This window comes from Odocoileus virginianus, chromosome 4 (genome assembly GCF_023699985.2).
Source record: "Odocoileus virginianus isolate 20LAN1187 ecotype Illinois chromosome 4, Ovbor_1.2, whole genome shotgun sequence".
Classification (NCBI taxonomy): Eukaryota; Metazoa; Chordata; class Mammalia; order Artiodactyla; family Cervidae; genus Odocoileus; species Odocoileus virginianus.
The window spans coordinates 36,476,809-36,496,570 of record NC_069677.1 but is presented as its reverse complement, the minus strand read 5'-3'; the positions used below and the strand labels follow the sequence as shown (position 1 = coordinate 36,496,570).

Genomic DNA, 19,762 nt, shown 5'->3' with positions numbered 1-19,762 from the left:
GCCTAATAACTGAGGCTAATGTAATTATTTAGAATACCTGGGAAGCTAAAAGGGCGAGTGGCCTCTTTGGGATAACTTTTACTTTCTTGCCTGCCTGGATAATTTGAGGGGTGACATGGGATGCAGTCAGTTTACCATTTTGAGTCTATACAACAGGATACATTACATTTGGCTTAATTAGTATAAACACTGCAGTTTATACTAGGACCTAATGAGTCCTACTGTGCCCTATGCATTATACTCTGTTTGATACAGAAATACAGGAGTAAGGAACAGTCTCTGCTCTTAGGAGCGCATACTGGGCATTGAAAGGGGGAAACAAACATTGTAACTTTGGTATTAATATAATAAAATCTCTTAATGCTGTGTGAATGGTATGAACAAAGTGCTGAGGGAAATAGAGAAAGGAGGTGACAAAACAGCTCACAAGGTTGTGGGAATTTAAAAAAAATTATATATGTGCAAATGAAAAAATGTCATATTCTTAACTCTGATAATTACTCAGCAAACCCCGCATTTATACCGGTGTTGGCGATCTTGGCCGAACATGAAGTCCTCTCCTTTCAGGAGTTGCTAGTTCTCTTAAGCCTCAGACTTCTTTAAAAGTCTGGCTGAACTAAAAGGAGTTTCTGGATAGTTATGCAGGACTAGTGGGGCACGGAGGATCCCACAGTTCCTGCGAATCAGAGCTTGTGGAGGCGGTTATACTCCGCAGATTACGGCAGTGGGCGGGCCCCAAATCCCCATGTGGTCCCGACATCATTGACATGGCGGAATCCCTCATCTAACCCTCCTGGTAGTTATTTGAGCGGCGGCGGCGGCCGGAGGAGGAGGAGATCGGCGGTGGGGACGGCGGCGGCGGCGGGAGCAGCGAAGGGGCGGCAGGGATTCTCGGGGCTGTCGGCTGGGGAGGCGTGGGAGACCCGGTGTGTGGCGCGCCCGGAGCCCCGCGTTTCAGCCCCAGGGAAGGTAAGGGATGCGGGAGCGGGATTCTGGAGGGGACCGGGATCCCAAGTCTCTGCCGCCGCGCTCGGCGCACTGGAAAGCCCCGTCCGGACGCAGAGTCCGCCAAAGTGCGTGCCTGCCCCGGAGCGCTTCGGGAGCACCGGGCTTCCAGAGGAAAACTTGCCGCCAGAGTGCTGGGGCGCCCTGCGCTGGTCTGGGCACCCCGGGAACAGGGGGCCCGGTGTGGGGGGTGCCGGCCTCCGCTTTGGGGCCGCGTCTTACTGGGCTCAGGGCCCCCGCTCATCCACGCAGCTGGCCAAGGTTTGGAGGAGGGAAAGAAACGGGTAGATTCTTTCTTGATGGAAAAAAAAAAAAAATCTGGGCAGTGGTTCCCGGGCTCTCCCTCCCCCTTCGTCCTCCCCAGCCTTCCCAGCAGATTTTGTCCGAGGAATCCGCTCCCCCTCCCGGAATCTCCGCGGCAGGAACGCTGCCCAGGAGGGGGAGGGCGGGCGGAGAGGCCGAGGAATCTTCGACGTGTCACTTTCTGAGGCTGTAGATTTCCATATGGTGGAGGGAGGAGGGCGGGTGTGCGAAGTGGGGCTGGAAGTCGGGGCCGCCTCTCCGCGCCAGGCGGGGGCGGGCCGGGACCTCCGACCTGGGGATGCTCGCGGGGAGGGTCCCGAGCCCGAGCCGGCCCCCCGCCCAGGCCAGGCCTCTCAGGGACACTCCCCGCCTCGCCGCTGGCCACCTCAGTGCGCGCCACGTCCTCCCTCCCCGTCCTGCCCCCCGGGCTCCCCCCAGGCTGGGGGCGGTAACCGGCGGCAGCGGCCGGACTCGGCGAGCCTAGCGGCTGGAAGCTCGGGCGGGGGAGTGGGGCGCGGCGGGAAGGAGCGGGCGACCCGGTGTGTGGGCCAGCGTAGCTCCGGTCAGTCGGTCACCCCGAGGGGCTCCCGGGCCGGGGTGGGGCGGGCGGGCGGAATCCGCGCCCCGAGGCGGCCGGGAGGGGCCGCGCGAACCGTCTGGTGCCCGCGGCTGGGCGGGGGCCGGCTGGCGTGGGAAGGGCTTGTCACTCCCGGCGGAAAGTGGGCCCTCGGGCTGTGCCCGCGAACTTTCCCAAAGGTCCGGTCCCCGCGCCCCGAAGGAGCCCGAGCACCCGGGCCTGATGTCCCCGGAGACCGGGCAGGGCCGCCCGGCGGCGCCGTTGGCGGGGAGGCTTCCAGGAGTGCGCGGTTGGAGTTGGAGCTTTTCGAATCTCAACTCCCACCCTTCTATCTTTGACTAAGGGAAGCGATGGCATTTTATCTAGACAGTACCGTTTGCGGACTTACTTAAAAGTTAAAACTTTTAATTTTTTTCTCATCAGTTCAGCACGTTCTTGAAACAAGATTTGGAATTTGGCCGCAGTGGGCCGACGCCGGGGCCGCAGACTCATACTTTGATCTCTCCATCCTTGTTGGTTTCTAGTCTCCCTCCCTGTCTTCTACCTAACCTTAATCATGTTTTGGAACGGGCGAGATCTTTTGTTGGGTGGGCACCCCCCTTGATTGCTTGTCTGTTTATTTTTTGATGTGCAGTTAATTTGATTTGAATTTCCTCCAGTTTCCAGGCTCTCGTAGGGAAAGCTAAGGAAGAGGGAATCCGCCACCTTTTTTTTTTTCTTCTTTTTTTTAATGTGGAGAGGTGGGGCATTGGGAAAGGGGAGGCACGGTGGTTGTGGGCAAAGAGTCAGAGGGAGCAGACAGACCCGGAAGAAAAGGAATCTGCTCTGGAATAACACTTTTTTTTTTTTTTTTTTTGAGGCTTCTGGCCTCTGGCAAAAATGCTCTGTTCTGATTTCTACTGCCTGAGCTGCTCTTTACTCTCAAGTTAGAGCTGTGACTCGGGGCCTGGGACTACGCCCGGGGAAAGAGCCCTGCAGCCTCGCCAAGAGCAGCCTGTGGCCCTGGTTTTGTGCCTTGTATGGGGGCCCGTGGTTCCCCCTGGTTGGAAGCGGCCTCTGTGAAACCTGCGTTTTGTAAATTTTCTGGCTCCCGGGGAAGCTGTTAATGACGGTAAAGTCTTTGGTCTTGCTTTCTGATCATGCAAAGGGACCTCACCTGTAAGGATATAATTCTCACTTTGTTTAGACATGAGAGGGTCATGCACAAGCTGGCCAAGAATGAGGCATACTTGGTAGAAAGAAAAAGTCACTAAAAAATGGTACTTAAACTCGTAGGTGCTTTTAAAGTGTTTTGGTTTATATGCTCCTAAGAGAAAAGAATTCTGCATAAAGATAGTGTTCATTTTAAAAGAGATCTTAAAACTGTAAGATATCATTATGGAATAGGAGGTTGTAGCTTCTAATTACAGTATGTACAATTTCAGAAAGATATTGCAGTAACCTTTTAAGACAGACTTTATAAATAGCTCATGTCAGACCATGGGCTATATTGGAGAGTCAGTCTTCTGGGGTTTCTGGAGGAACGGTTGGGATCAGTTAGGAAGCTGGCTCTAGGAGCCTAGATAGTAGTTTACTCAGTAGGAGTTTTGCTTAACATTTAAAGTGGCAACACTTGATAGTGTCCTTAGAACTGAAAACCTGAAGAACCTCCCAACTTCAGTTTTAGGAAAATGAGGCCCAGTGAGGGGGAATGACTTGTTCCCTGTTTGTGATCTTAGATTAAAATGCAATACTAGATTGTATTACTAGTTACTCTTTTGGGTATCTAATGTGTACTAAGTACTGCATATAGTGGTTTTTTTTTTTAACATTATCTCATTAAAATTCTAATAGTCTTTCAATTTAGTTGATGTTAAGGCCATTTTATAGACAAAGCATTGAGGTTCATAGAAGTTTAGTAACTTGCACAAGATCATATAGAATTTTCTTTGGTGATGGAAATGGTTTTATATCTGTGCTGTCCAAGTATGGCAGTCACCAGGCACGTATAACTGTTGTACTGTTTAAAATGTGGCCTGTTCGGTAGAAGAGCTACATTTTAAATTGTATTTATTTTTAATTATTTTAAACTGCTACTTGTGGCTAGTGGTTAGGTACTCCGATTTTGGGGACTGTAAAGTAGAACTTTCTCTCAAATCTATTTCTGTTTAACTGGGTTCCATTCCTTTTTAAGATCGCCTAGTTCAGTTTTCTTTCTTCCATACCACCAGAAGATGCTTAGATTTAGTTCTTAAGTGAAATTCAAATACTAGATTACCTGTAGCTCAAAAACAAGCAAATAATTGTTTTAAAAATACTTGCCTGTCATAGTAAAAACTGATAGACAAAGATTTTAAATGACATTTTCTGTTTGATTGAAATAACTGCTTATAGGAATTGTTGGTTATTTTCAGTGTAATAAAGGAGTGTAAGTAGGGGAAGATATGAAAAAATCACTAAGAAGAAGTTGAAAAAACTACCCCCAGTATCCATTTATCTGGTCATTGGGTGATTTTTTTCAAATGTGTTCATTCAGGTAAATAATATAACTAAACCAGCATTCACTTTTTCTCATCTAGCTGCACAATTAATCTGAAGAATTAAAATCATTGCTTTACTACCAAAGAAAGATTCTCTTGGTGGCGTATGGTCAAATAGTTTTCTGATAAGTGGATTTAATTTAAATCTTTTGCATTTTAGAATTTATTTGGTAGAAGGAATTTCAACAACTTTCATATTTTATTAATATATGAAATAGTGAAAATTCCAACTCATGTTAAAATAAGCATTCATTTATCTGGGTTTCATCCATAAATATCCAATAACCCAGTATCCTTTTCTTTTTTTTGCATACTGCTTTCAGGAAAAGACAGATGACAAAATAATCTTTTATTAGAGTTTTAAAAACAGTAACTGCCAGATTTGTTATAAATATATCTGAAGCTGCTCTTTCATAGTTATTGTACTGCTCAGGGATAATTGCAGTTCATAATCCTGACCCTAGAGGATTAATGTGATTCTGAAAGACTTACACTAGTAAGTCAGCTTTAAATTGTTCTATATTATTTTAGTGTTGTGTGAATTGCGTGGTCTCCAGCTCTGAAAATTGTAAATTCAACTAAAGGTGAGGCATCAGTTAATTAGACCATTCAGATAGCTGAAAAACCTTTTTATACCCTTTCCTGACTGTTGGGATCATAGTTATGGTCAAAGAACCAACATAAGAACCGTGTTATAAATGGGATTATAGTGTTCTTGTGAGTGTGACAAATACTGGAAACATGATTTAACTCAGGATGCATAGTTCCATTTTTTGGACATCAAGGTGCTTAATACAAATGAGACATAATTTAAAAGAGATTGAAATGACAGGCAAAGATTAGAAATCTTATGGGCCTCCCAAATCTTATATCCCCTAGTGAGGGCCACATCTGAGTATCAGTTTGAACTCAGAATAATCTGTCAGGGACTTAATTTACTTCTTAGCTGTGTGTCCTTGATAGATTTCTGAAACTCTCTTAGTCTGTTTCTTCAGTTTAGTATAAGGAGAAAACATCTTACCTGTACCATTTTTCAAGTGGTTGTCACAAGGGGTTAATATGAGTCAGTGTATTGAAAAATGTTTAGCAAAGCTTTGCACAAACTCCATAGTTTATTACATTGCAAAGTTTAAAAACTGAGCTGTTCTTAGGGAATTAGTTTGCATGTTTTCAGAGACCTCCAAATTGTGTTTGGACACTTTGAAAAATGACTCATTTTTTTCTTTGCGATGAATGAATAAAGTTTCAATCTTTAGATTGCAATTTTATTTTCTCCATATTCCTAATGCCATAGTTGATTTGTGAACTCTCAACAGTTGTATTTCCTTACATGTGGTCCATAGCTGGTTAGCATTGCTGAAGTGGACAAGACAGTCGGCTTGATTCGGAGTCTTTCTTGAGGTGAAAGGGAAAAATAACAGTCTCCTAGAGGAATTTCCAAACTTGAATGATAGAGGAACGGGCTTCAGCCCCTGTATGGTATCTTAGTAAGCCTGTTATTTGAGCTTTCAGTAATTACAGCTGTGTGCCAAGTGTGTACTCGGTCTCCTCTGACTCTCTGTGACCCCGTGGACTGGAGCTCGCCAGGCTTCTCTGTCCATGGGATTCTCCAGGCAAGAATACTGGAGTTGGTTGCCATTTCTTCCTCCAGGGGATCTTCTCGACCCAGGGATGGAATCCTGCAATGCAGGCAGATGCTTTACCACCAGCGCCACCTGGGAAGCCCCAAAATAGGTTCTGGGTGGGGTGGAGTTGGGGGAACAGGGTGGAGAATACTGGAATGGGTTGCCATTCCCTTCTCCAGGGGATTTTCCTGTCTCAGGGATTGAACCTGGGTCTCTTGCATTGCCGGCAGATTCTTTACCATTTGAGCTACCAGGGAAGCTACCAATTATAGCTGAGAATGGGGGGAAAAATAATTATCTGTATAGGGAAATATTTGCAACCTACTGTGTGTTCACTTTGGAAATCACAATGCCTTTTCTTCACTTTAACGAGGTTAATGCATTGAATGAGTTTTTGTGGTAAGACATTCAGTTCAGTTCAGTCACTCAGTTGTGTCCGACTCTTTGTCACCCCATGGACTACAGCACACCAGGCTTCCCTGTCCATCACTAACTCCTGGAGCTTACTCAAACTCATGTCCATCGAGTTGGTGATGCCATCCAACCATCTCATCCTCTGTCATGCCTTTCTCCCACCTTCAATCTTTCCCAGCATCAGGGTCTTTTCCAATGAGTCAGTTCTTTGCATCAGGTGGCCAAAGTATTGGAGTTTCAGCTTCAGCATCAGTCCTTCCAATGAGTATTCAGGACTGATTTCCTTTACGATGTACTGGTTTGATCTCCTTGCCGTCCAAGGGACTCTCAAGAGTCTTCTCCAACACCACAGTTCAAAAGCATCAATTCTTCAGCGCTCAGCTTTCTTTATAGTCCAACTCTCACATCCATACCTGACTACTGGAAAAACCATAGCTTTGACTATATGGACATTTGTTGACAAAGTAATGTCTCTACTTTTTAATATGCTATCTAGGTTGGTCATAGCTTTTCTTCCAAGGAGCAAGAGTCTTTTAATTTCATGGCTGCAATCACCATCTGCAGTGATTTTGGACCCCAAAGAAATAAAGTTTTCTACTGTTTCCATTGTTTTTCCATCTATTTGCCATGAAGTGATGGGACCGGATGCCATGATCTTAGTTTCCTGAATGTTGAGCTTTAAGCCAGCTTTTTCACTCTCCTCTTTCCCTTTCATCAAGAGGCTCTTTAGTTCTTCACTTTCTGCCATCAGGGTGGTATCATCTGCTTATCTGAGGTTATTGATATTTCTCCCAGCAATCTTGATTCCAGCTTGTTTTTCATGCAGCCCGATATTTTGCATGATGTACTCTGCATATAAGTTAAATAAGTAGGATGACAGTATACAGCCTTCACGTACTCCTTTCCTAATTTGGAACCAGTCTGTTGTTCATATCTAATTCTAACTGTTGCTTCTTGACCTGCATACAGATTTCTCAGGAGGCAGGTCAGGTGGTCTGATATTCCCATCTCTTAAAGAATTTCCCACAGTTTATTGTGATCCACACAGTCAAAGGCTTTGGCATAGTCAATAAAGCAGAAATGCTCTCTTGCTTTTTCGATGTTCCAGCAAATGTTGGCAATTTGATCTCTGGTTCCTCTGCCTTTTCTAAATCCAGCTTGAACATTTGAAAGTTTACCGTTCATGTACTATTGAAGCCTGGCTTGGAAAATTTTGAGCGTTACTTTGCTAGTGTGTGAGATGAGTGCAGTTATGCAGTAGTTTGAACATTCTTTGGGCTTGGAATGAAGACTGACCTTTTCCAGCCCTGTGGCCATGGCTGAGTTTTCCAAATTTGCTGGCATACTGAGTACAGCACTTTCACAGCATCATCTTTCAGGATTTGAAATAGCTCAGCTGTGAGCCTGTTATTTTCAAGTAAACATTAATTCTCATCCTTGGCATCTGCTGGGAATGCACTTGGATAGTTGAAAGTGGAAGTCGCTCAGTCGTGTCCGACTCTTTGTGACCCCATGGACTATACAGTCCATGGAATTCTCCAGGCCAGAATACTGGAGTGGGTAGCCTTTCCCTTCTCCAGAGGATCTTCCCAACCCAGGGATTGAACCCAGGTCTCCTGCATTGCAGGCAGACTCTTTACCACCTGAGACACCAGGTAATCCCCTAGGTAGTTGAGGAAAAGCTTTATTCTTTAGTTGACACTGAATGCCTTTGAATATAGGAAAATATTTATAAGCACATATTTTTTTTTTTTTGCCTTAAAATACACAATACAGTATATATAGTATTACTGTGTTTTTTAAAAGGCAGAGGAGGCTTCAGTCACTGTGGCTAGATAGAGGCAGTTTTCTGTGGAAGCCACGTACAGTCTCACTTGGGAGGATGACTTGATGGTTGGTGCCTGAGCTTCCTCAGTGGCATAGAACTTGCCTGCTAATGCTGGAGATGTGGGTTTGATCCCTGGGTTGCAAAGATCCCCTGGAGAAGGAAATGGTAACCTGCTTAAATATTCTTGCCTGGGAAATCCCATGGACAGAGGAGCCTGGAGGGCTATAGTTCACGGGGTTGCAAAGAGTTGGACACAGCTGAGCATGCAGGTACTTGAACTCTTTGCAAGGTACAGCCAATGAGAAGCAGGTCCCTAGTCACAAGCTTACCCAGAGGGGAATTGTTTATGGTGTAGGTTTAGTGTCAAGGATCTGCCCTTGGAGACCAGAAGTACGTGGGGGTAGGGATTGGAATCAGCAAAGGAGAGGGGAAGTTGGGAGGTTTTTAAACCACCAAGAATAAATCCAGTAAGATAAGACTATAGTGATCATCTATTACAGGTGGGGAAGTTTCTTAATTTAAAAATGTATCAATCCTTGAATCTCTTTTCTTGGTCTTGAGATGTAAAAACATCTGGATTGTAATTTCATTGGCTGATGAAAAGTCCTTGCCGGAACTCACTGTTCAGTCACTGGCTCCTATTATCTTTCGTTTCTGTAGTATTACTATTGCTTGTCAGTTTTCATATAATTGGAGGGAGAAGATTTTAATGGTGTTGAGCCAAAGCTAGCATAATTTGAGATTCTAGTGAGTATCTGTTTAAAATGTCCCTTGTATTAAATGATTATATTTGAGTTTAAAATGTAATTATGTAATTTTATTTCATTCACTTGTTTTATTACTGAGGAGGCACTTATTGAGTTCTAAACTAGGTGCTTAATGAAATATTCTATGTTGTTCTGACTTTTTTTTTTTTTTTTTGCACATTCAAGTCATTTTTCTGTTTAATTACAGGGGTCTTTTGCTTATATTTTTGAGATGTAGAGGGAGCTGTGTTTGCCACCAAACTGCTAGGGCAGGATGTAACAATTTAGTCCTTTGCTCCTATCTGAAATCTGAAAAATGTTAACAATTGGAGCACCTATAGGCTATGTTTAAAACTAAATTTATATAATAATTAAAGGCTTTTGATTCAACCTTGTTTTAACTTCGGAAGATGAACTTTTTTTTTATAAAGGCAACCAGTCAGAAAAATTTGTTTAAGTTGATATAATACAGACTCATAGTGTTCAATTATGAAAAGCTTTCTGTTAAAATAACTATCTGGAAAATTGTCTTCATACATGAGCAAACGTAGTATGTTTGAGAAATAATGAAAGATTCTAAAATCCCAGGAAATAACACAAGTTAATTTATTCTTAAGGGGCTCAGTCAGTTTCTCCACAGCTGGTGGGAGAGGGTCTCTGTTAAAAATAACTTCATTGTTCTGGTTGTAACTAATTAGGAATTTGCAATTATCCAGGCAAATCTAAGATAAAGTTTGGCTTACTACTCTATATGAAAAGGTTTTACTGTAACAAGTTTAAATAGATCATAAGGGGAATATTTACTTAATTGGGAGAACAAACCACTTTAAGCACCTTGAAAAAATCAATTTACTTAAAAGCAATGTAAAACTGCAGTATGGGTTGAAAATAGTTTGACTACTGGGCTTTTTCATAGAGGTGTGGGACTTCCATGAAATAAATGGCAATATATTCAGTACTGTCACATAAACTAGGAATAGTTAGAAGTATAATTTTGTATACAAAATAAGTCACAACAGTAAGCAAATGTCCACCTCCCCATATCTCATCCCACTCCAACCAATAGAGTCCCAAATATGCCTGTTGATTTGCTTTGAATGTTTTCTATTGATATTTGTTTTGCTACTTGTTGTCTCCTCCTGTAAGCACTTGATGGCAGATTGGTGAGAGCAGGTGTTAAAGGCTTAAAAACATCATTATTGCTTTTAACTGTCCATGTCTTCCTCCATATGAGATTGGGCAAAGTTGTGGAAAGCCTGCCAGTGGTATTTAGGTAAGTTTATTATAAATCTTTCTCTTCTACTTTTACTAAAGCAAGGGCTTCCGGGACAGCTTAGTTCCAGGTATTATGTGAACTGACCCCCAAGAAAAGTAAATTTCTTTTTAAAATATTTCAAAATATTTATATCAACTTATTCAGACATGAGGTTTTCAAATATTTGACTTTTTAGAGTTCAGACTGATCTGTTTTTATGGTACAGGTTGTAAATGTAGGATCCTCAATATGCTTTTAGGGTATTATGCTCCTTTTTATCTTATATTGAAAAAAAAATTAAAAACACATTTTGTATTTTCTATTATTTAAATCACATAAGAGGAAAATGTTAAAAGTCATTAGATATTACTGTCCCTGATTTTTCTGTTTTCCTTGTATCAGGAAAAAAAATTACAATTTAGGGTAATAAAGGTAAATGTTAATCTGAATTAGTGAATCAGAGAATACTTGAATATGTTGAATTGGAACCCTAGTGTATTGGGTATAGCTGCTGTGGAAAATAGTTTTGTGGTTTCTTAAAAAGTTAAATATAGAATCACCTAGCAATTCCATATCTAAGTATGTACCCCAAATAATTGAAAGCAGGGACTCAAACAGATACTTCAATACCAGTGTTTATAGTGGTATTATTTAGAATATCTAAAAGGTGAAAAAAAGCCAGATGTCCATTCACAGATGAATGGATAAGCATAATGTGGTCTCTACACACAGTGGAATACTATTCAACCATAAAAAGGAATGAAATTCCAATATATGCTACAACAGAGTTGAACCTTGGAAACATTATGCTGAATGAAATAAGCCAGACACAAAAGGGCAAATACTGCATGTTCCTACTTATGTGAGGTCCCTGAAATAGGCAAATTCATAGAGGAAAAAAAGGAGAATAGACATTACCAGGAGCCGGGGGAAGAGGAATAGGTGTTATACTTTGATAGGTCCTGAGCTTCTGCTTGGGATAATGAAAAGTCCTGGAAATGAATAGTGGTGATGGTTGCTCAATATTGTTAATGTACTTCATGTACCCGAACCTTCATGTACCCTGACCTGTGTGATTAAAAATGGTTAAAATGGCAAATAGTATGTATGTTTTATCACAATAAAAAACTAAAAAAAAACTGGAGATTTCTTCCGTATGATTTCAGCTTGCCTCTGTTTGCGCCCCTTGGTCTGCTCCATGCAGGGCGTGTAGATGTTCCCCCTCCCTCCCTGCTGCTGCCTAGTGCAGTGTGAAGGATGATTTCCCCTAGGCCAATTTTGGAGGTCAGCGTTTCCTTATTTTATTAACTGACTTGAATTTAAGAGGAGACTATTTAAAAGTAGGAGGTCCCTGGAGAGAGAGAGAAAAAAAAGATATTTTAACATTTAGATGATCAAGGTAGTTTATTAATATCCACAGACCTATGTAGGTACACAAAGGTGGTCTATCATGAATTTCACCATGAGTCGTCCAGAGAGTAGGGTGTACAATTAGACCTGTCGTATTTTCTAACCTTTAAACATTTTTTAAAAAATTTCAATTGTGTCATCTTCCATACTCTAGGGAAAACTTTGATTTCCACTTAGAGAAGGGGTCTAAGTCATCTCAGTACTAGTGTTGGGAAAGCATTTAAGGAAAAGCGTTCTTCAGTTTGTTAGACTAAAACTTACTGAGAGGGGATAGAGGGATAGAAAGCAAGTATGTTGTATTTTATTCATCTGAACTTATCTCTAGCACCTATTAATTTCATAGTGGTGACTGTTCTCTGAGTGTTTTTTGTTTTGCTTCTGAGATACAGATGTTGAGTTTAGGTAGATCACTTATAAAATGATGGTACAGGGTTTTTGTTAAGTGATTGGATATAAAGCTTAAACATCCGGCATCAAGTGCATGTTATAAATACTGAAAATATCAGATAAAAATCCAGATGGAAAGACTTTACTCCAAAGTCATGGTTTTAGGTGATTTATCATTTTCTTTAATTTCTTCTGGCACTGTTTCTATACTTTCCAGAACACTTGTCCTTTTCAGTGTTGTCTGAATGTCTCCTTACTTGAGTGTAGGAATGATTACTTATTTACCTTAATGTCTTTGGGGAGTGCATAGTAAGTGCTCATTGGATGGATGGTTGGATGAATTCCTAGGCTAAATATGTCATTTAAACTTAGTACCTCTTCTCAGACACTCAAGTCATTACTTCTCTGCTGAAGTCGATCTTTTTGAAGCATGGGCCATATTAATAGGCATTGTGTTTCCACGGTTTTCCTGAAAACTTTTTTTCTCATGGTAGGGATCTAATAAAATATTAAATTAAAGGCATGAGTCACTTTCAGTGCAAACCTAGCCTTTCATCTATTGCTATTTTAAAGAAACAAAGTTCTCTAGAGAGTACGTGGATTTTTTCCCCCATGTCTGTATCATATTGCTGATTGATTTTGAAAATACAAATAGAATGAATAGCTTATATTTCTATTCCCTAAAAATGTGACCCTCGATTATGTATGTTTTGCTTGTCTATTGGAGTCAGTTTGGGAATTATAAATTAAGAAAATTATTTTTGGAAAAAGGTGACACTTCAGAGATTTATGGTAGTTTAAAATGATCTTCTTATAGGGAAACCCTAGAAGGGAGACATTAAGAGGGCAGGGAAGAAAACCCAACATGTGTGTTGCTAAGTGCTGGGGGGTCCAGCAGAGAGAGTTGATTCTGCTAGACTGGAGACCAGAGTATTTAGTGCTAAACTAAGCCATGGAGAAAAGGCAAGAGAGTATCATGGAAAGCTGAGGTGAATGAGCTCAGCCACTAGGAGGGAGCGGCAAGCACACCTGAGAAGAATCTCGGAGCATTCTAGGGCTAGTGTGTGGGGCGCAAGGCGCACCTGTGCCCTCGCTCATTAGATCTGGGGTGGGATCCGAAATCTTCCTCAGGTGTTTCAGGTGAATTCTGTGATCAGACAACTTTGGGAAACCCAGACGTGGGAACTCGGCCCTACTGGTAATCTATCCTTTTCAAGTTTTTTACCTGTTGCCTGGAAAGAGGTGAGGTGGGAGGAGTACTTAGGACACCAGAGAACTCGCGTTAGGACCCTGGGCAGAATTGAAGGGTTTAACGTCATGTTCTTCGGGATAAAATGATAACCACCCTTAGCGGTTTAACATAGAGACGAGGACACTTGTCATTTGTGCGCTAAATCCGAACATTTGGACTGCAAGCCAGATGTAAAATAGAGACCAGCAATTGTTGAGCACACACCACGTGTCAGGGACTTGCATGTATATAAAACTATGAAAGATAGATAAGATTTCTATTTTTCTATGTTTTCACTATCTATCTACTGCAGAAGCCCGATCATATCTGGTGTGCTGTAAATATATGTCAGTGAACTAAGGTTAGAGGATATGCTCAAAAAGGTTAAAAAGATCACTTGGACTGACTCCAGAACTTTTTTTCAACTATATCACACTGCTGCTTTAATAATTCACATTAAATGTCTTCTTTGTATCTCCAGACTTGGAACAGGGTCTGTTTGTGTTCCCAGGTAGCTGAATGCTAAGGCTAAGTACTAGTTGAATGCCTTCCATGTGTTCGACCTGTCTATGGTCCAGAAACCTAAAATTTACTTTTGAAACAATCATAATAGTCTGGACACCTCCCAAGAGGGAGATTTTCCTAGATTGTTTTCTGTAATAGCAACTGAACCTTGGAATGAGAGAAACCAGAGAATAAAAGTATACTTCATAGAAAGTAATATATGAGAAACTCAATATAGTGAATAGGAATAATCTAGAGCAGTTGATTAAGAAATGGTACTGAAGTTTTACCTGACTCAGACATGTGATAAATGCTGAGAGAGAGAGTCCTTTTCACCCAGTGGCAACACCGTTTTGTTCACCTTGCATTCTCTCTCCCCGGTGCCTTTCATTTAAGTTAATTTATATAGTGTAAGATCCTGTACTTAGAAGCTGCACCTGGAAAAGCAAGGCCTCGCATTCCTAATACTAACCCTTTCTGCCCTTTTAAGGCTAATAGTTTGTGGTGTTTGGGTTGCACTGAAGGCAGCCACAGGGGTGGGATGGCCCAGAACTGACTAGAACGTGTCTCGTCTCTGCAAACGCCAAGAGCAGCTCCCGTGGTGCATAAAAGGTGACCTCAGGATTCAGAGAGGCCCTCTGCTTTCCCAGACGGCCCAGGCTAAACCTGGGGAGCTGGCAGCCCTAAATGCTTCCTTTGTTAGAAATTATTGCGCTCCTTACTCCATCTTTAGAAAGTGAATTCACCCAAGGTGAGTTAAGGACAAGGCTTTGAAGTGGGACCTGACTTGCGTTCTCTCACTGTGTTTGTGTGTGGGGCGGTGTGGATGGGGAGTAATGAAGATGCAGGGCCCACGGTGCTGTTACCTACACACTGCTGCTTACTCCTTCACAAGAATGCTGCTCATGGTCCAGAAGGAGCCGTGTGCTTCTCTGGGGATTGTGTGTCCACAGGATGGAGAGGACTGTGAGGACAGCCTTCTCTTGTTTCTCAAAACTTCTGTCCAGGAGGGAGGCTAAGTGGTAAATGTCCACGACCCGCTGCCACCCCAGCGCGGGGCTCCCTGGTGCCGGCCTGCCTACATGCCCTCCCGTCGGTGCAGCTTGGGCAGCAAGCCTTTGCCTTGTAACCAGGCCTTCAGAGCTTGATGGTGGTGGTCTTCATGACACGGAGTACTACAGGATCTAACTAACTTTAAAATAAAAAGAAAACCTCTTTTTAAAAATTGAAATATAGTTGATTTAAAATGCTGTGTTGCTTTCAGGTTTATAGCACAGTGAGTCAGTTGTACATATGTGTATATGTCTACTCTTTTTCAGATTCTTTTCCATTATAGATTCCTACAGAATGCTGAGTATGATTTCCTGTGCTCTGCAGTAGGTTCTTGTTGGTTGTCCGTTTTATATGTCACACATACCCCTGTATGATTGATGGAGAAGGAAATGGCAACCCATTCCAGTGTTCTTGCCTGGAGAATCCCATGGACGGAGAAGCCTGGTGGGCCACAGTCCACAGGGTCGCAAAAAGTCGGACACGACTGAGCGACTACACTTACGTGTGATTGAACTAACTTTTAAGAGCACTTAATTTTAAAACATCTGTTTTATACCTTAAGATGTAAAGGAAACAGTTTTAAGTATAGTAAAAAAAAGGAGTATGTTTTAATTTTTGAATTTGGGCACTTCATTGTCTTAAGTTGCTTGGATCCTCCCCTATCTAACCCTTCGTACACTTTTACCACTTTCACCTAAAAGTGGAGATTTATTGATACCTAATTAATTTTGGATAAAAGATATGAAATTGCTCAGTTCAGTTCAGTTGCTCAGTCGTGTCCAACTCTTTGTGACCCCGTGAATCACAGCACGCCAGGCCTCCCTGTCCATCACCAACTCCCAGAGTTTACTCAAACTCATGTCCATCGAGTTGGTGATGCCATCCAGCCATCTCATCCTCTGTCATCCCCTTCTCCTCCTGCCTCCAGTCCCTCCCAGCATCAGGGTCTTTTCAAATGAGTCAACTCTTCGCATGAGGTGGCCAAAGTATTGGAGTTTCAGCTTCAGCATCAGTCCTTCCTATGAACACCCAGGACTGATGTGTACACTCATATTCAAGGAAATTATGAAATTAGCTTTGAGCCTCCTAGAAAGGAAGTTCAATTTTTAAAATGCTGCCCTTTTAAAATTATTTAGCTGTTTAATGAATATGTATCATTATTTACACTTAGCACATAAAAATACTGGATATGGATGTTCTTTTCTTATGCCGCAAATGAAGACTGATAATTCCCAACCCCCTAGGTATATCCCTGAGTTCTAGACCAATGTATTCAACTATAGATATCTTTACCTTAATTCCCACAGGCATTTCCAACTTCATCTACCTGCTGTCTTTTTTTTAAAGAGACTTAATGGGAGTGGGGAGAAGAAATGGATAATTTTTTAGGCTTGTGTCTTAATTCAGGCTTTAATTAGCAACATATATCTTTAATTTGAACTTCCCAGCTGTCGCTAGTGGTAAAGAACTCCCCTGCCAGTGCAGGAGACATAAGAGACGTGGATTCAGTTGCTGAGTTGGGAAGATCCCCTGGAGGGGAGGGCATGGCAACCACTCCAAAATTTTTGTATGGAGAATCCCATGGACAGAGGAACCTGGTAGGAACCCTGGTAGTCCATAGGGTCACAAAGAATTGAACACAACTGAAGTGACTTAGCACACACACATCTTCAACACAAAATTACTAATGCAGTAGAGTAATTTCCAAGTTTATTTGATTTTGACATTCTAATCTTGCTATGTGGTTACTGTACTGTAGCTTTAACTGTATTTTAATGATACCTGGGACACTCTGATAATTTTAAAACCTAGTCTTTTAGATTTTTCCATTTGCTTATTAGATTTGTGGAAACAATGTCACTTCCTATTTATGTTTTACTTTCCAATTCTCTTAATTCAGTTTTCTCAGGAGTGCAAACCCATTAAAGCATAGTAGTTGGCTAATAAGAGAAAATTGAGGGTACTAATAAATTTTCCCTAGATTCTCTTAGCTTCATTTTGTTTGGAGTAATTTTAGGCCCTGACTGTTTGCCATGAACGTTCTGTTTTTGCAGGCTCTCCTGTCTTGTTTTTGTGAGAAGCAGGGATTGTAGGAGGGAGTGGAGGAGAGTAGGCCAGGTTTGAGAAGGATGTAGTGCCAGTGAAGGTGAGTGAGTTTGTCTCTATTATGTTTTATGTGGGATGAAAAGTTCTCCAAATTCTAATTTCCACTGAGTCATCTGTGAGTTCAGTAGAGGGGAAATTCTTTGTCTGCTGTCTGATGTTCTGCTTGGCAGATTAATAAACAACCTCTTTTTTTTTTTTAAGTGTTTTTAATGCAGATTGCTGTGTTTGTATATTTTTAGTTAAGTGTCCATTTTGGCCAAGAAATAACTTTTTCATACCATTTTTTGGGGGAAAAGCATATTAATAACTTTCTAGGAAGCTTAATCACAAGATAGGTTGGATGAAAAGGAAACATCTTTTAGAGAAACCACTCTTGTTGGAAGTTCTCTGGTTCTTGTCTGTAAATAATAGAGTATCACATACAGTTTTTTTATTTGAGGGGCATGAGAAGCTAATCACTTAACTTGGACCTAATATTTTTGGTAAGAAAGTAAATCTTTCATTATCATTTGTAGGGGGAGGACTGAGCCCATGTGCTCCGAAAACTGAGCCCTGAATTTGAGACCCCACATTTTCAGCTCTCTGCAGACGTGTAACTCTGGTTAACTACGGCATCTTGGTGGCTTTGTCTGTTAAAAGGAGTTGTTAGAACTGTTTAGCTCGCTATGATGCTTTGTCAAGTGCTTAGCAAGAGAGAGCTGCTATTTTATTATTTTATTCACTGATTACAGACATTTAATCATTGGACATACTTCTTAATGGGATGATAGTTCTTTAAAATCATTTCCCTGTTCCATCAGTTTTGTCTTGGCCTTACCCCTGACTCCTTGAGTGTTCTTGTTCAAGTGACATCTTTGTAGTTAATTTTCAAAATCGTGCTTGAGCTGTTTAGCTTTTATAAGGGAATGTGGGTATAGAATGCAATAATATATGTAAGAAGCACTTTGAGGGGTTGGAGGGAGCATGTCCAATGCCAAGAAAAGTACTTAAAAAAGTGCTATTTCTACCAGTATTTTTCTTGCCCACCCACTCCAAGAAAGGTGGTTTCTTTTAAAATAGATATACGGCAGTTTTGCTTCCTCTCCAAACTCTGGGATCTAAGGAAAGTTGTAATAAAGGAGAGTAACTCGCTCCCTTTCCCTCTCCCTTTTTTGTGGATGTGGCTCTAAGTTTTTAAGAGAGAAGATCGGGCCTTGACTTTTGTGGGCAAAACCATGGGGCTCCAAGACCTGCCTTTCATCTCTGGGTCTTCACCTTGGATGATGTTCTTCATCTCTATACAATGGCATAGAGATGCCATTTCAGGGGAACAGCACAGTGCAGGCTAAGTAAGACCTTGACATATTTTAAATCTTAGCCCCCTTTGTTGCTCACTGCTTCGATGCTCATTTCTTTAAAATAACATAGAATATTTGGCAGAGGTGTCAATGACTAGAATAGTTTTCTCTGCTTTGGCAGTGCCTAAACCTCACCAACTTCTTATAAATTGGAAGCTTAGCTCCAAAAACATAAAAGAAGAAAAAACCTGAATTTTAGCTAGTTGTGTACTGGCAGTTGTCTTAGACATAAACACAGTTGAATGGGAAGGATAATAGGGATTGGAGCCTGTGTTGCTCCATGGGAGTGAATGAGCCAGTGTTAGACCTTCATGTTGGGGGAAAAAACAACCTTCACCATTTTAAAAAAACAAAACAAAAACAAAAATCAGGCAGTCATTGCAGGCTAACTGATGAAAATTAAAGGTCAGCTCCTTCAGTACTCCACCTCAGTGCGTGCCCCAGGCCATGTTAATAATGGCAATCCTATTATTTTCTTGCAGTAAGCAGGAAATGCTGTCTACACCCATTAGATTTGTTTGAGTGGCCCCTGGCTGGAAATGAAGAAAATTTAATTTTCTAACTTGCTAGGAGGAAAAAAAAATCATGCAGTGCTGCATAGAGGTTGATTGGGGGGCTGGAATAAGAACAGTGTCATTAAAAAAAGAACTTGATGTTTTTGATCTCCATTAGAGGGATGTTTGGCCCTTATGTACATTGAAATCATAAATGGACTTGTATGCAGGTTATGTGTGTAGAAAATCTTTCTGAATATTGTCAGAACTGGCTCAGTTCTGGATTTTTTACCACATGTTTGCAGACTGCACAGTTCTCACATATCCCACTGGCTGCTGGAAACTTGCTGGGTTAGTTGTTTTTAAGATTGATTTGCTTTTCAAAACCAACGTTCATTTTGGAGAAATTTGTATATTTGTTAGGGCAATCAGTTACTCTGTTAGTATCAATAAAAGGAAGAAAAAAATTGGTATTAGGTAATGTTGCAGAGAGAGTGAGCCTCTCCTTGCCTTTCAGAGTTGCATTGACTAACCTCATGGTTTTCTTGGTTTTCACTGATTCATGTCCTTTGCTTAAAAATGAAATCTTTTAAAAAGTGTGTTTTTTTAAAAAAGTAGGTTGATGATATTCCTCCTATATCTTTACATTTTTTAATGAATCAGAGTATCTTTATTACCATTTTGATGGTTGATTTATTGGGAGGCTCTGTTCCAGATTCTCAGTTGGTATATAATTCATTTTTCTAAGGCACTGTCAGGTTTTCCTAGGAAATAGATAATGAAGTTGAAGGGACTTGTTTAAAATCACAGGAGTAGCCAGTACTAGAAGAGCAAGTGTTTCAGTCTTTGTGTCCAGACAAGGTGTAAAAGAAACCCTTCTGTTTTAATGGATTTGTAATTTGTCTGGAACAGGTCCTGTTGTGTTACTTCAGGACATTGTGTTTGCTTTGCATTGACTGTATACTTAA

General features: G+C 41.4%; 1 protein-coding gene across 2 annotated transcripts in view; it reads left to right on the top strand.

Annotated features, from left to right (window-relative positions):
- Positions 1-814: 814 nt before the first annotated feature.
- The window catches only part of FNDC3B (fibronectin type III domain containing 3B), a 348,034-nt gene continuing 329,086 nt past the window's right edge, over positions 815-19,762 (top strand). Inside the window, exon 1 of one of the 2 annotated variants that reach the window (XM_070466411.1) lies at positions 815-969. The gene's annotated coding sequence lies outside the window, so the exon portion shown is untranslated. Of the gene's footprint in view, positions 970-1,792; positions 1,871-19,762 lie in introns of those variants that run through there. The other variant, XM_070466412.1, reaches the window with a different exon arrangement.